Here is a 16227-nt window from a genome sequence, read left to right as displayed (position 1 = left end):
GGCTGCGAGCTCCTAAATACTTTTTTTTATAGCTAGCAAGGACCATGCTATCCCTCATGGACCTTGCTCCTGGCATGCAAGCCCACCACAGCTGACATAAACTGCTCTCCATCCGGCAACCATTCAGTCCTTCATGCAGCAGTACATAATTGCTAATTGAGGGTGAGTGCAATACCAGAGCTGGCATAAATCCTTAGCTACTCTAAATATTGCTGTTGCTCTATGGCTCTGGGCATGGTATGCACAGCCCCACCAGTGTCATACCTTACCTTCCTTATCTTTCCTTTCCTGTTTTTTTTTTTACATTATTTATTTTTATTTTTATTTATTTATTTATTTATTTATTTTTTATTTTAACGCCACAGGTGTTACCATGCATGAGCGGCCACCCATTAATTGCCTGGAGGAATCCCGTGAATCAGCGTGCTGTCCCTCCTCAGCACACTAACCACCAATGCAACATTCCAGTGAAAAATTACATAAAGAGGCTTCCTTCCCTCCCTACACCCTAGCAGACTCTACTCAAACACTCGCCTCACATACCTGAGCCACATACAGTCACCGTGGACACCACCAATGCGAAGGAACCATTCACACACCCTCCAAATCCCCAGCAAATAGCTTTCACTCCAGGCCCTGCTATCGCTGTCCCTCACCTTTTACCTCCAATGAAAGTCCAGTTCCAAAACTCATTTTTACCATCAACCACTTCCCATAACTATACAACACGGAACCACTATACCACGAGGAATGAGTTAACCCTAACTTGTCTCAAGGGACCCCACCCCCACAAGAGAATACCTACCCCACTATGGACTTAACTTATAAATTTTTATTTTATTCTCTTTTTTTTTTTTTTTTACCCCACATTACCCCCCCTCCTACCACCACAGTATTAGAGAGTAGCAAGAGAGAGAAAAAAATATATATATGTACATACAAATGCCTGCTCCTACTAAAACAGGGAAACTGTACTCACCTTTACGTTCTGTGTAGCCACCCAAGACATGCCACCCAAGGCATTCCTTACTCCTGCACCTCAGGTCATCTGGGACATGATCCTGCTTCAACAAAATCATGTCAAATGTAACTCTCAACAGTCAAATCTCACCTCAAAAGCCTTCAAGACCCTCCCCCCACCTTACCTCACTCCCTCCCTTAGTCTCCAACCTGCTTAACTCCTTTTCAAACCCTCTTAACTACCCACACTACCTACTTCCTTTACTTAAAACTCCCTACTTCACCCTCCCCTCCCCATTAAAAATGTCCCATGACAACTTTGTCTGTTCCAAACTTCATTATTAGAAGCTCAGTTTTCATTACTCACTAATATATTAATATTTATGGAGGCGGGGAAAATAAATATTTGAGAGGTGGCGCAGTGGTGCAGTGGTTAACATTGTCACCTCACAGCAAGAGGTTCTCCAGTTCGATTCTCAGCTGGGGTGCCTTCTGTGTGGAGTTTGCATGTTCTCCCTGCATTTGCGTGGGTTTCCTCTCGGTACTCTGGTTTCCTCCTACAATCCAAAGACATGCATCTGGAGCATTCCTTCATGGGCCTCCGTTAATAATATGTTCTGTTCTAGTTGCACTTTCCCAGTCAACAAATGTTAAATAAAGAAAATGTTCACTTATCAGGCTTTATTACACCATTGCTTCAAAATTAATATTTACATGTTATACGTTATATTATCAAATAAATGATTTGTTAGTCTCAGTACAAAGAGTGCTACTGATTGCCCATTGAATATATAATCATAGTTTTAATTATGCAGTAAAATAATTGTTAAATAATTAATAAATGACAAAATTATTTCACTTATTTAACTTTCACTGAAAATTATAATGTCATTGTTCATAGATTTGTAGGTGTATACTAGGCTAACAACCTAAAGGGCCCTTAAAAGCCTAGCGGCGCAACCAAAATAAGATCCACAGCTTTGATTTATATTTGATTTATAAAGGGTGATTTACTGACTGCCTCTGTCCATCAGAGACATAGGAACCAAATCAGGGGTGAATTTCCAATTGCCCTTCCTTTGTTCCAAGTTATGCTTTAAAAGGGATAGGGAGGAACTCTGCTTCACATGGATGGAGAGACTGTTGGAGAGAACGGTATTCTCTGAGAAACATATCTGTCTCTCCAGTATGTCCTATTTATTCTGCAAGCAAAATTTAGTTTTTTTTCATCAAGTAGATCCATCTGATGCTGTTTGTTTATTGATATGCAAAATATTCATCAAAACAGGGTCCAGGTATACCTTATATGTCAGGCGAAGATCACCTCTCAGAAGTCTGTATGATACTGAGTAAAGACGCAGGGCTTTGAGGGGATCAGCTTAAGACATTGGGTTTACTCACTGTATTCTTTTTGTAAGGAACCTTTGTGGGCATTCCATTTGCTGCAGCTGTCTGGTCAGGTACATACTGAAGGGAGCAATATAATCTATGATGGGTCTGATGTGGGCCAAATATAGTGGTATAATGACTTCTCTGGACCTAGATGCCATGCCATTGTGTATAACATGAGAAATATAGAAGGATTTTCTTATTAACTTAGATACATGTTAGTCCAAGACTAGGTTACTATCTACATGAGTTCCTAGAACCCAGAGTAGTGAATCAACTTTTAAGGGTGATTTATTGATGATGTAGTTACCCAGAGTGACAGATGTCACAAAAGGTACTATAATGCATTTCTTGGTACTGAGTTTTAAGTCATGGTAGTAAATGTTTGTATTAGACCTTCCTGAAGGGTGTTCTCATCTTGGTCAGATTCAATGACTGCTCCCAGTTTGCAGTCTGTGAACTTAGTTAACCAGGGGCCTATGACATTGGAATCCAAAAGACAATTGTGGCAGCCGTAGTTGAAAGCTATAAGTACTTTATTACACAAAGCGCTTTTCGTTCAAAGCTTATACTTGAACTTCATCAGATGTTATTACAATCAAACTGATAACATTTAAATAGTAATACAACGGGATTAGCTGACACACTTATTTAAAGTGGCATGCATCCTTTTCCATTTAAAATCTTACAAACTTAAAAATTAAAAATCTTTAATTATTAAATAATCTTACATTCTACCCTATAAATTAAATTATATTCAGACATTCCTCAATAATTAAGGTTTAGAATTTAAAATTGCTTTGTTAAAATAATCATGTAGCAGCGATAAAACAGCAAGAAGTAACATAGATTGACTATATACTCCAAACAGCTTACATCTCTATATTAACTTTTATCTCTCACTTGAAGTGAGTTTCCATACATGTGTAAATATATGCCTACTTACATAAACAATTACAGAAATATTACTTAAATAATATATGCAGGATACCTGTTAATATGTATTAAATGAGCACATACATTATTATTATCTACGTAAGCTTTTAACCTTTAAAATGGGCATTATCAAGCACGTCATTCAATCCTGGTGCATGATATGCATATAATCGGATTTGCCATATAAGTTCTACTCTTTCAAGTTCTGTTTCTAATGATCCCCCTCTCATTTTGGTTACCACCTGGTCTAAAATCCAAAATTTAAATTCATGGTTAGGATAATCCAAGATATGCTTAGCTAATGCATTGTCTTGTTTGAGCTGACCTGTACTGTATATGTGTTCATATATTCTATCTCTTAATCTACGTATTGTCTTGCCAACATAAAAACAAGGGCAATATTGGCACTTAGCAAGGTAAACCACCATTTTGGAATTGCAATTATGTTTCCCTTTACTTATCAGGTCCATGTTATTGATAGATAATGATGTTTCAACCTGAATATATTCACAATATGGACAGGAGCCACATTGTTGCATTCCCTTCCGATTAGTGTCCCTATTTTGTATACTTTCAAATAAAATTTTCAAATTTTTATCCCTTCTTGCAGTAAATTTTGGTGTATTACCTAATTTTTCCAGTAACTCTTTATTTTCTGTAAGTATATTCCAGTTCTTACATACAATGGTTCTTATATAATGGTAGTCCACATTGAATGTAAGAACAAAGCTAGACCCAAACCCTGAAGTGTCACTTATTTTCATACTATTTGAAGATGTCACCACTGAGGCAACTGCCATATTAGAATTAGTTACTACCCCACTATAATCTTCCTCTATGGCACTACCCAGGATGGGTTTGTATATACCCCTGGATCTTTTATCTATTACTTCATCCATGATGTTATCTATAAAAGCATTAGGATATGCCCTTTTCATGAACATTTGATTTAATAGCTGGCATTCAGTATTGAAGTCCTCCTCCTTAGAAATCATTAGTGCCACCCTTACTAATTGTCCCTTTACCACCAATTTCTTTTGGTGGTTGGGGTGGGCACTTGAAGAATGTAAGAATGTATTTGAATAGGAAGGCTTTCTATATATTTTTGCCTCATATTTTTTATCAATATTGTTCTTAATTAGTAACACATCCAAAAATGGTATTTGCTTTTCATCAAAATTGTATGTAAATTCAAGAACTTCTGTACTTTGGTTGAAGTATTGGACTAGATCCTCTGCTTGTTCTTCTCTACCTTTGAACAATATAAATATAGCGTCCAAAAAACGTTTAAAATATACTATTTGTCCATTGATTTCCTCATTCCTCATTGTTAAGTACAAAAGACCTCTCCCAATAATTCATAACCAAGTTCGCAAAACTAGAGCCACACGGAGAGCCCATTGCCACTCCACTTTTTTGATGGAAAAAGTTATTTTTAAACATTATGTAATTATGTGACAATACAATATTTAGTAGTTCCCCCACTAGTACTATTTCTGATGGTGGTGCACTTTTTTCTGTAAGGTTCAAAACAACCCATTCTATACCTAATTCTTGTGGTACTGAGGTATATAAATCCCTGACATCCATCGTTATTAAATTGTACTGCTCGTTAAATTCTATGTCATTGATCTTTTCTAAAAAAAGTACAGGAATCTGCATATACCAGTTTCTGAAACTACATATTTCTTGAGAATTGAATCAACTACTTTTGCACATGCATAGGCTGCACAATTCCTACCATCCACAATAGGTCTAAATGGTGGATCACTTAAATTTTTATGGATTTTGGGTACGGCAAATATTGTAGGGGCAATAGGTGCAGGTATGATCAAATAATTACACATATCGAGGTCAATTCTCCCTTCAATAAACAGGTCATTAATGTATATTTTTATCCTATTATTAGCTTGATTGTACTCATTCAGGGACATTTTAGTATATGACTCTGATGATAACATTAATTCTATTTTATTTTCGTAATCAACTGGGTCCATAAAGATCAGACCACCCCCTTTATCTGGTTTCATAATATGAACCTTTGTGTCCTTCAGGTACCTGATACATTCTTGTTCTTCCCTTGTTAGGTTCCCATTAATTGCCCTCTCCTTATTCCATAAATCAAAATGTCTGAAATCAAGTTCACATACTTTCTCAAAAGTATATAGGATATTGTGCAAGGGTGGGTTGTTTGTGCTAGCAGCTCTAAATTGATGTTTATATTTCATATTCATATTACCAAGCAATATTGCCAGATTCAATTTTCTCACATACATTTTTAAGTCAATTATACAGTTGGTAACATTCAATTTTTTCAAAGGGAAAAAAGTAAAGCCCTTAGCCAGCAAATTTGCTAACTCAACAGGGACATCTACTGAGGAAAAGTTATATATGGAAAAGTCCCCTTCATAGTTTTTGGTAACCGAAAAATTATTAAGGGAAGCACTTTCAGTTACCTCATTTATTTCCATTTGTTGTGTTTCTTCCGTTGGTTGCATTTGTTCTGTGTTCTTCCCCTCTGAAAACCCTGCTGGTTAATGGCCCACTGGTTGTTATTATTCGGCCTCTTATTAGTATTGGTATTATTGCTATTCTGATTCTGTAGACGTTGACTTCTACGTAATCCATCTTCATCTATTAATGGCACTATGGGGCTAGACAAAGCCTGAGCGAGTTTTTGAAAGCCTAGAGGGGTAAGGTGCAGACCATCCTTGGCAAAGCAACATGATCTGTTGACCATGTCTTCCCAAGCTGACAAATATTGGATCCCCTTAGAATGACACCAAAAAGACAGCCAGCTGTTGCAATCAATCATTTTTTGTTCATATTCTGGCATCGTCCTCGGTGATGGTAACATAGAGCTCAGTGCCAGGCTCATACGGTAATGAGACAAATAGTCTGAAAGCTCTATAATGTCTATTTTATATAGTCCAGGGAGGTACATCTCATGTCATTTACACCTACGTGGACTATGATGAAATCATGCTGGTACCTGCTGTGTAATGACTTGAGTGCATGCTTGATTTGGTGGATCCTAACTCCAGATAAGCAACTAACAGCTATTTTCTCCTTGTTCAACCTGGTTAGAGGGGCATCAGTATATCTTACAGTGGCATCACCTATGATGAAAGTCCCAAGGATTGTGTTTGCTTGCCTTCAGAACTTAGTGTTTGCTGTTCCTCCCAGAGTGAAAGTATGTGTGGTGTTAGGTGTTATTTTTTTTAGTGCCTTTAGGCTTGCTGAGGCATAGCTTTGAGAGACTGTGGTCTAGGTGATCTTTGTTAATTAGGAAAGATTGGTTTCAAGTGCCTCAGCATATGTTAGTCTATGGGTGTATTGTGTGCTATATGAGATGGATGTTGTGTGTGTGCTTTCAAAAACCTGATGTGGATTTGTATGTAAGAGATTAGTCTCCACTGTCATTGTGTAAGTATACCTCTTACGTACTGTTTCTGATTCTTTAAGGATTAAGTGGTTGTTAGTATGTATGAGATAATTTCAACATTGTCTCAAGATGCCCAAATCCACCCAGCCAGCTGCAGAGAAGTTAGGAAATTGCATATCCTTTGTGAGCTACAAGGGGGGTGTATTGTGGTTAGAAGGCATTAAGGGTGGTTTGTTTGTTTGTGCAGACAAGTGGTGTGCCTCAGGACTCTGTCCTGGGGCCCCTCCTGTTTGGCATATACTTCACAGAAGTACAGGCAAGCACGGAAGGGCTGTGGCTGACTAAGTTTGCGGACGACTGCAAACTGGGTGCTATAATAGAGTCTCCGGCCAACATGGAGATCCTCCAGAAGGGCCTAAATGAGACTGATGCATGGTGTCAAAGCCATGGTCTCAAGCTAAATGCAAAAAAATGCGTAGTAATTCCCTTTGGAAAAAACAGAGTATCCACAAACAACAACATAGGAAGTAATCCCCTGAAATCTGAAGAAGAAATAAGGGATATAGGGACCCAAGTAGATAGTCAGCTTTCCTTTGATAACCATGTTGCCAAAGTGGTTAGAAAATTCTTCTATGTGACCCATCTGATCACGAAAGGGTTCGCATCAAGATCTAAGGATGAAATGGTGCCCCTCTACTCTTCCCTCATCAGACCCATTATTGAGTACAATGCACCAATTGGAATGTACCTGGCTAGACATCTCCAGCAGCTGGAGAGACCACAGAGGTACCTAACCAAGAGGATTACTGGCCTCAAACAGTTGCCCTATGTAGCACAATTGAAAAAGCTAAGACTGCTCTCTGTTGCATACCGCTTTCTCACATGCGATCTCTGTCTAACGTACAGAGCCATGTCCAACCCAGAATTGTTGAACATGCTTCATCTTAGCAAAACCAAATCTACTCAAGCGCCACGCTCTAGGGATATAAACCTCAACACAACAATGAATAGAACATGCTGGAGGGATAAATTCCCTTCGCAGAGACTTCCCTTACTATAGAACACGATCCCAATCTACATAAGACAGAGCCCCTCACTATCACTCTTCAAGAGGAACCTTGATGAGTGGATGGGTAACAGAAAGTTCACACCGGGGATCACACCAACAGCACTACTAGATAGGGGCCAAGGGTACTGGCTGCTAGTACAAGGGTCTAGGGAACTACTAAAGGGGCGGTGAATACCACACAACGTGGCTGGGCTAATATATGCCTTTGGACAGATAGCCCAGTACCAACCTATGAACCTATGAACCTATAATAAGGGTGCTTTGTTGGGTCAGATTATGCTAAACAGTATTAAATTCTATCAACTTTAATGTTTACACAATACTGAGTTCTACTAAATCTGGAGGTATTGCCACTTGAGGCCCAACTAGCTGCTCTAAGCTTGTTGGCACACAAGGTATTCGCACTATATTGCTGCTTTATAGATTACAGTTTTATGGACCATTCTACAGATAAAATTTGCATTCTGTATGTTTGTTATTGTACAGGATGCTAACCAACACAAACATGCAAAATTTATAGCATCCCAGAAAAAACTGAAAACTAAATAATGATCCCTCTAGCAAATAAAATGACTACATTATGAGTCCTTTTGTATAGTTCTCAACTCAGATAGACCAGGCAAATACCTCCTGCCACAAGGTGAATAAACCCAGTCCACTTGATGCAAAAACAAAGTAGAAGAGACCCACAAGTGCAATGCTAAATGAACGACTTAAACAACTGGCTGGAAATCCCTTGCTAAAGGCAATTTCAAAACAGTAACAGTGAGAGGTACAAAAAATACAGTGAAATGCACACATAAAAGCAGGAAACAAAAGTGATCACTCAAAATAACTTGAGTGATTTAGCAATCAAAGGCACTTAACTTTGCCTAGATGGCACCAGGGAGAAGTAAAACACTTCAGAAACACAGGCTAGGACTACAAGCTTTGCTGATCTGCAGGAAAATGAGTAGGAGACAGCATGTAGTAGGTTCATAGGTTGGTACTAGGCTATCGGCCCTAGGGCCTATACAAGCCAAGCCATAACAATTCCCTGGCTATTTCTTCCCACAATATTTACTTCCCTGGACCCCTGTCTAGCAGGGCGACTGATGTGATCCCAGGGTAAATTTCCTAGCGCCCATCCAATCGTAAAGGTTCCTTTTGAAGAGGGCCAAGGAAACGCTCTGCTTGACATGTATGAGCAGTCTATTCCAGAGTATGGGGAGTCTCTGGGTCAGGAACCAATCCCTCCAGCATGTTTTGTTCATTGGGATGACGAGGTTTAGGTCCCTGGAGCATGTGGCTCTGATGGATTGGGATTTCTTTAAGTGTAGCATGTCCAACAGCTCTGGGTTTGACATGGCTTTGTATGTTAAGCAGAGATCGCCTCTGAGCAGACGATATGGGACAGAGTATAGCTGGAGTTTTATTACTCAGTCAGCATAGGGCATCTGCTTTAGGCCTGTGATTCTTTTAGTGAGGAGTTTCTGTGGCCTTAAAGTAATGGAGGATTACTAAAGAAGAATACTTGTTTGCTGGGTGGGCAGTTAGTATCATGGATTTATGTAAAACAAAGGTTGGGAAAAGTACATAAATAGTTTAAACAACAGTCAATAGCAATGAAGGAGGGGGATGGAGGGACTTTGGAAACCATATTGCCATAAGGGGGCGGAGCCCAGAGACAGTCTTATAAAACAACATCAGAAGGGTGGGAGGGTTAGAAAGTTTTCAAGGAAAAAGCAGGATAGATACGGAGGCTAGCAATGAAATAAAGGCAATATTGCAGCTCTTTCAGAAACTTTAGCTTAATGTGTTAGTGGGAGATGGGGCAGACACAGAATGCAAGCCAGTAAATGGTAAGCAGAATATAAAAGCACTGAAGCACAAACTGAAGCAGAGACAATTCTATCACTATTTAACTTCTACAACAGTTTAAGGCATGAGACTATGCAAAAAAAATGATAGTAACACTGTTTATGGAAAAATGTAGTAATAAATGATTAAGGCACATATCTGGTAGTAGCATGCAGTTCTGCCACAACTGTGAAATAAATAAAATATAAGACTTTAGCCCAGGAGAAAATACAAACAGATATATTTTACAAGTAATTCTACTTGTTGAAATTGAAGTGTAGAATAATGCAGAAGCACAAGCTTGCCATGACTGCTAATTAATATACAAGACTAAATTCCCTGAAAAAACTAAATAATGAAATCAGATGGAACAGAGCAGAAAAGTCCAAAGTAATATCACCACATAGGTCACAATAAATGCACTAAATTATTTAAGCAGAATTGAAATAATTCAAATAATTGAATTCTCTTTCCTTTTTTGAAAAGCTAAATGCTCACAGTTCTGGATGAAAGATGTATATCATATAATATATATTTATCAATACTTATTCATTGACAAGTCACTTCATAAACCGACAGTGGTATGAGAGAAACTTCATAAAAAACACAGTCAGATTACTAATGCTTTCTGTTTAATATTTATATTATTTCTTACTAATTTCTAACTTTATTTCCTTTTTATATATTATGTTTATGACAATCCCCAAGATTCAATAAAGTCCATGTAGGCTCTGTAGAGCCAACATGGAATGTATCTGTGTACACAGCCATGGTTCTTCCCCAACATTGCACCATACATATTAATTATGGCGCGCTACAGAAGGAGATCAGAGTTATATGGATATTGAATCTGTGCAAGCAGCAGTGTAGAGGCTGTCCCTTACTTGTGGACTGCACAGAAAATGCCTGGACAGGTGGTAAGCATAGGAAAGTAATTTTATTTTATTTATTTATTTTTTAATTTGCATGTTGCACTGTGCGGCTCTGCGTATAGTGATGCTGAGCTGCACTTACAGATATGCACCTGACATCTGCTATAGATCTAAAATAGAAACTGGATGTAATTAATTGAATTCTCTCTTTTTTCTCTCTCCCTGTTTGCATGGAGAAGTGCAGTGCTTAGTAACGTCATCAGATATCTAAAAAGAGAAACTGGATGTATTTAATTGTTGTAGTTCTGAGGTGCTTATCAATGCACAAACCTGCACAGTTTTGCTGCACAATGCTAACAGGTATGTTAGTAGTATATGTGAAGATAGACTGCTTCCCAGCACTATCCAAGGGGCTAGATAGGGTGAGTCATGAGCTATAGTGTAGAAGATGCTGGGTTTGAGTCCTAAGCACTCATATGTTTTACATTTATTGCATAGAAAATGAGTCAGCTGACTGAAACATCACTGTTATTTAAAATGAAAAAAAAAAACTGTTAAATTTAGCAAAGCTGTGCAATGCTAAGCTCCATGTAAACATGGTCAATAATCTTCTCAATTGCCGTGATGCTCAATTTTGCTTAAATGGTTTGTGCTAGTTTGCACAATGCTAAGTGACTCGCTGCTTTTTGGAAAATTGCAGTATGACATTTAAGGACAGGAATGCAGCCTATATAAAGGCCAATAGGTGGGAATTTCACACTATTTATTGGAGTTCTCACTTGACTGTCGATATGCCTGGTGGTGTTGGTGAGGGAGCTCAATTTCGGGTGCAGAGGTGGGGTGTGCAGGAGTCCAAAGTGTTTGTTGGACTTCTGTGAAAAAATATGAACCCTGGCTGCTGCAGGGTGATTACTAGAGCCCAGAGTGTAAGTCTGAGGCCTGGGACTGGTTGGCTTGGGAACTTACCAGTGCTACTGGTATCCCCCACACTGGTGAGCAGTGTCATCATCACTATGACAACCTGAAGAGTAGGAAGAGGGGAACCTTGGATTCCTGGGACCAAGAAGCTCAGGCTGGGCAGACCCCACAGATTTGTAAGAATGTTATGCAGCACTTTGGAAATATACAAGATGAATCTGTGCAAAACTGGTATGCATAATGGATTGCTTCTCTTTCAACAGCTGCAGAAGAGAGAGCTCTCAATGTCCAGTCCCATGCAGGGTGCCTGACCAGGATAAGGCGAGAGTGTGGTAAGTAGGAAACTTCAAAGTAATAACTTAATGCATATTGTAATCTTATAATAAATTAGTTACAGAGTTTAAAGTCTTAACAGTCAGGCATGACATACCATGGGACATGTAACATGCTTAGTAATGTGTCAATGCCTACCTGTAATGCTAAAGTAGGTTACATCAGGTAAATATGCAGTACTGTGTAGTATAGCTTCCAAACATCATCTAATGTTGGGGTCTACCAGTGTTAAGAGTCACTGTTCTGGTCTGCTTATTGTCTGAAATATGCTGTAGGTCGCATTCAATTCATGGACAGGGTATACAGGTTATTTATTACATGTCTTACACAGCTAGCCATGGTCTACATGCCGTACATATAGCAATAATAATCAATAAATTCAAAAGGGTGATGGTGCTTTCTTATTTAATGTTTTCAAATAGAAAGTGTTTACTATTCCTGTATTCACTGCATGTGTGTTCTAAGCTGACACTAGTCAACTTTTAAATTTATGGCAAGAAAGACTGCAGCAAAAACTGTCTGAAACAAATGCAGTGCATTACCCAGAGTAAGATTCAAGCTTCTGTTCTGCTCATATTGTCTGATATACTGCTATATATTCCACCCAGACAATGAACATGGTATATGGGTAAGGTTACTGCATTCCTGGACTGCTATCCATGTGTATAAATGACAGATTTTAGGGAACATTTTCAGTTTAAATCAAGAGTGTGCTTTGATAAGTAATCTTTTAAAAAAGGTGTTTGGTATTCCTCTATTCACTGTATGTGTCTTCTAATCTGATACCAGTCAACTGTTAAATATACATCAACAAAGAATGCAGCAAAAAGTGTCTGAAATAAATGTAGTACATTACCCAGCGTAAGGTTCAGGGCTCTATTATGCCCATTTTGTCTAAAATACTGCTGTATATTCCACCCAGGCAATGAACATGGTATATGGGTAAGGTAAGTGATGTCTTGGACTGCTATCCATGTGTCTAAATGCCAAATTTAAAGGAACAATTTATCAATAAAGTTTACAACAGGATTGTGCTTTGATAAGTAATCTTTCAAATAAGTTGTCTTTATACCAGTATTTACTGCATGTGTGTTCGATTCAGACACCAGTCAACTGTTACATATTAACTAATAAATAGTGCACCAATAAATGTCAGACATAAATGTAGTGCAATACCCAGATTAAGGGTCAAGTCTGAGTTCTGATAATTTTCTCGAAATATGCTGTAGATAGCACGCAGAAAATGAACAGGTTATAGGTCAACAGATGACCTAAACAGCCATACATGTGTGTAACTGGCAGATTTCATGTGACATCAATCATTAGAGTGTAAAAGGAGATGGTGCTTTGATAACTACTGTAGCAACTAAATTGTTCATTATGCATGTGCTGACTGCATTTGGTTTTCAATGTGATACCACACAAAACTATGCATGTCTGTAAATGTAGGCTTTCAAACAAAATGTTGCAAGAAACATCTTAAAGGTGCTAGTGATTTCAGAGTTCATTATATTAAAATAAAGTGCACATAATTCCTTCAGTCACTGCTTGTGTGATCCAATCCTATGGTAGCCAGCTCACAAATAACCAGCTTTCTAGTGTAGTTAGTGTACATAAACATACCTCTTAACTACCATGCTTTTTAAGAATGTAATGACTGTGCCCCATATGACTGGCCCTTGATTAGCAGATACATGACATTACTTAGAATCCAATTTATTGGCAAAACCAGTTACAGAATACCTTGGTAGAAATGCATGAGCACACTATGCAAAACAGTTCCCTGTAGTTGTGTACCTGCATTTGTTAGTGCTTGGTCTGTACTATCCCATGCTAACAGGTTGAGAGATATATACGTGCAACATCATCTACACAAGAATTATAGTCACTGTACTGCAAGGTAACTAATGGTATGTTTTTCTCTCTCCCCACCCCTTATCTTCTTTAAGTTATTAATGTTATTTATTATTCTGATATGATATTAATATATTATTTTTAACTAACTGTTATGTTGGCCTTATGGATTATTAAACACTGGTTTGCTGTTAACATACTTACCTTTATGTTACTTAATGTTGTGTTCCTCATAATATACCTTAATAGGTATTTTGATTAATCAATATTATCTGCCATTATGTTAATACTAACATTTATTTGGTTATTACTTATTGTACCTTATATTTATATCTAATTTATTACAGTGCTACAAGGTAGGCTGGTTTCAGGCGATCCACCTACCTTGGTTTCCCCTGCCGTGGCACCGGGGTCAAGCACATCTGGGCTGCAGCTTGGTTGTGCCCCCTCTGCTGCCCCTGGACTACCTGCTGTGCCTGGTAGTTCTGCCCCACAGGCTGGGGCTGGGCCCCCTCTGGGAGCAGAGGTGGAGGGGGTGATTTTGTTACCCATCAATAACTGTCAGGTATGGTGCATAGGGGTGCTGCACCAAACTGCCAGTGCATGTCTGTGCCGGATGGAGAGCATGCTCACCATCCTGGTGGGGCAGCCTCAGCCAGGACTCCAGCCTCCACCACTCCCACTACAGGGGCAGTGAAGGAGCAGTGCTGACAGTCCCATGGGTGAGGATTTGAGTCGCACTAATACCATGTGGATGCTCATGGGAATGGGATTACGCAACACCCTCCCCATCCGAGGTTTTCAGCCCCTCTTGTGTCACACACCAACCCTGTCTGCTGTCTTGACTGTCTTGCCTGTCTGCCAAAGCTTCCTCACCTTCCCAACTGACCTCACCCATACATACCTATGTCCCTTCCCCAACATTCTACTCTCACTTTAAAAAAAATGGACACCTGTCCCACAAACAAATATCGTTCAATACATAGCTCTCCATTTCACAGGTGTCCACTGGACACACGTAATTTGGTCCAATTGGCTTTTCAATGCACTTATGTTGTCATCACCCCTCTCTGGGGGTGACAGTTCAAATTCAGCAAAAATATCTGTGAAAGTGCACACTTGTGGCTGTTCAAGAAATGGATAGCTATAGTTCTTTCCTACACCCATCCTGCAAATACCTACTGCCTTTCACTATATTTTCCTCCCGCTTGCACCTTATTTCACCATTGTCCTATCTTCCCATTTTTCTTTTCTTTAAAGATTTTTGTGAGATGTGGTGTTGAGCATTGTATTGCTTAGCTATGCTAAATAGCTCTACATTGATATATCATTTTGTAAAAAATATTAATCATGTTCAAAAAGTACACCTGCACTCTATTTCAACCCCAGTACCATTGCACCTGTAAAACAGTGGCTCAATCCACCAAGCCACACCGCTGTAAACTAACACAACTGTTTTAATCAAAACATAGTAATGCTCAAGTTCTCATCATTAAGCATGTTTAAGCAATGCTGTGCATTGCTCCACACCGCACAAAACATCTTAAAGAAAAATAGAAAAATATGACTGTAACTGGTACTCTAGTAGGGAAATACAACTCTATAAAGCCATACACACAAGAATGAATGTAAGTGAAGTATCTAATCGCTGGTAACCCTGCAATTATATGTACAACATGTAAAAAAACACTTGCTAAAACATTAATGTAAAAATAGGATTTTAACTGGGAATCTGTTAGAGAAATGCACTACACTTAATCCATCCACATAATAATACATGTAAGTGCAGGATGTAACAGACACATGGTCCTGGGTTCAACTACAGCTGTGTCTACCATTGAAAATACATGTATGTGACATCAACATTATAAATCGTGATATGTATGTCTGTATCATCACCTATTTATTCACCCAAAGCAGTACAGATGGAATGTCTGCATCTACATACTAGAAGTCAAAGGCCAACAGATAAGACCACTCTTAACTACTCCTAGTACAACACCAGAAAGTGCAGAGAATGTCAGGTCATGCATAAGCCTGAATTCCCTCAGGATTTTGACGTGTGTACTAAAATTGTGGCCCAGTAATATCAGACTGCAGCCCACATGACTTAGCAGTTGTCCAACTGCATGACATAATGGTTAATCTAGCAGCTTACCTTTCTCTAGGACATACCAACCATTTTGCTTTTGATTGTGGTAGTGATACTTTTGGCTAACATACATACTTTTAGCACATGCCTTAATTTCCAGTGGAATGGGTACCCTCAATTTGGCTCTGCCTCTACAACAAAGCTGCCATAGGTCCCACACTTACTCTTAAAGGAGGCAATCACTTGGTAATGAGAACCATGTTAAAAAGGCAAACAGCTAGCTAGAGGAACCATTATGTATGAGAGTTATTTCACAGAGTGAACTTATTGGCACAACATTTATATATCTGCACCTATCAGCAGAGGAGTATTGTACTTCATCAGGTATGTAACCATTTTGTTTTCAACATGATGCATATGTGTGAATATACTTAAGAGGGAATGGGGATTACAGCATTAAGCCTTTCTTAGAACTGTAATGATGACATGTCATTGATCTCCAGATTTGTTACACCTACAGAGGAACTACAGTACATTATGGGTAGAATGCTTTTTGTTAATGTGGTATACGGGTCTCCTG

This window comes from Protopterus annectens, chromosome 17.part0 (genome assembly GCF_019279795.1).
Source record: "Protopterus annectens isolate FY-2018-M chromosome 17.part0, PAN1.0, whole genome shotgun sequence".
Classification (NCBI taxonomy): domain Eukaryota; kingdom Metazoa; phylum Chordata; order Ceratodontiformes; family Protopteridae; genus Protopterus; species Protopterus annectens.
This window is presented reverse-complemented; position numbering follows the sequence as displayed.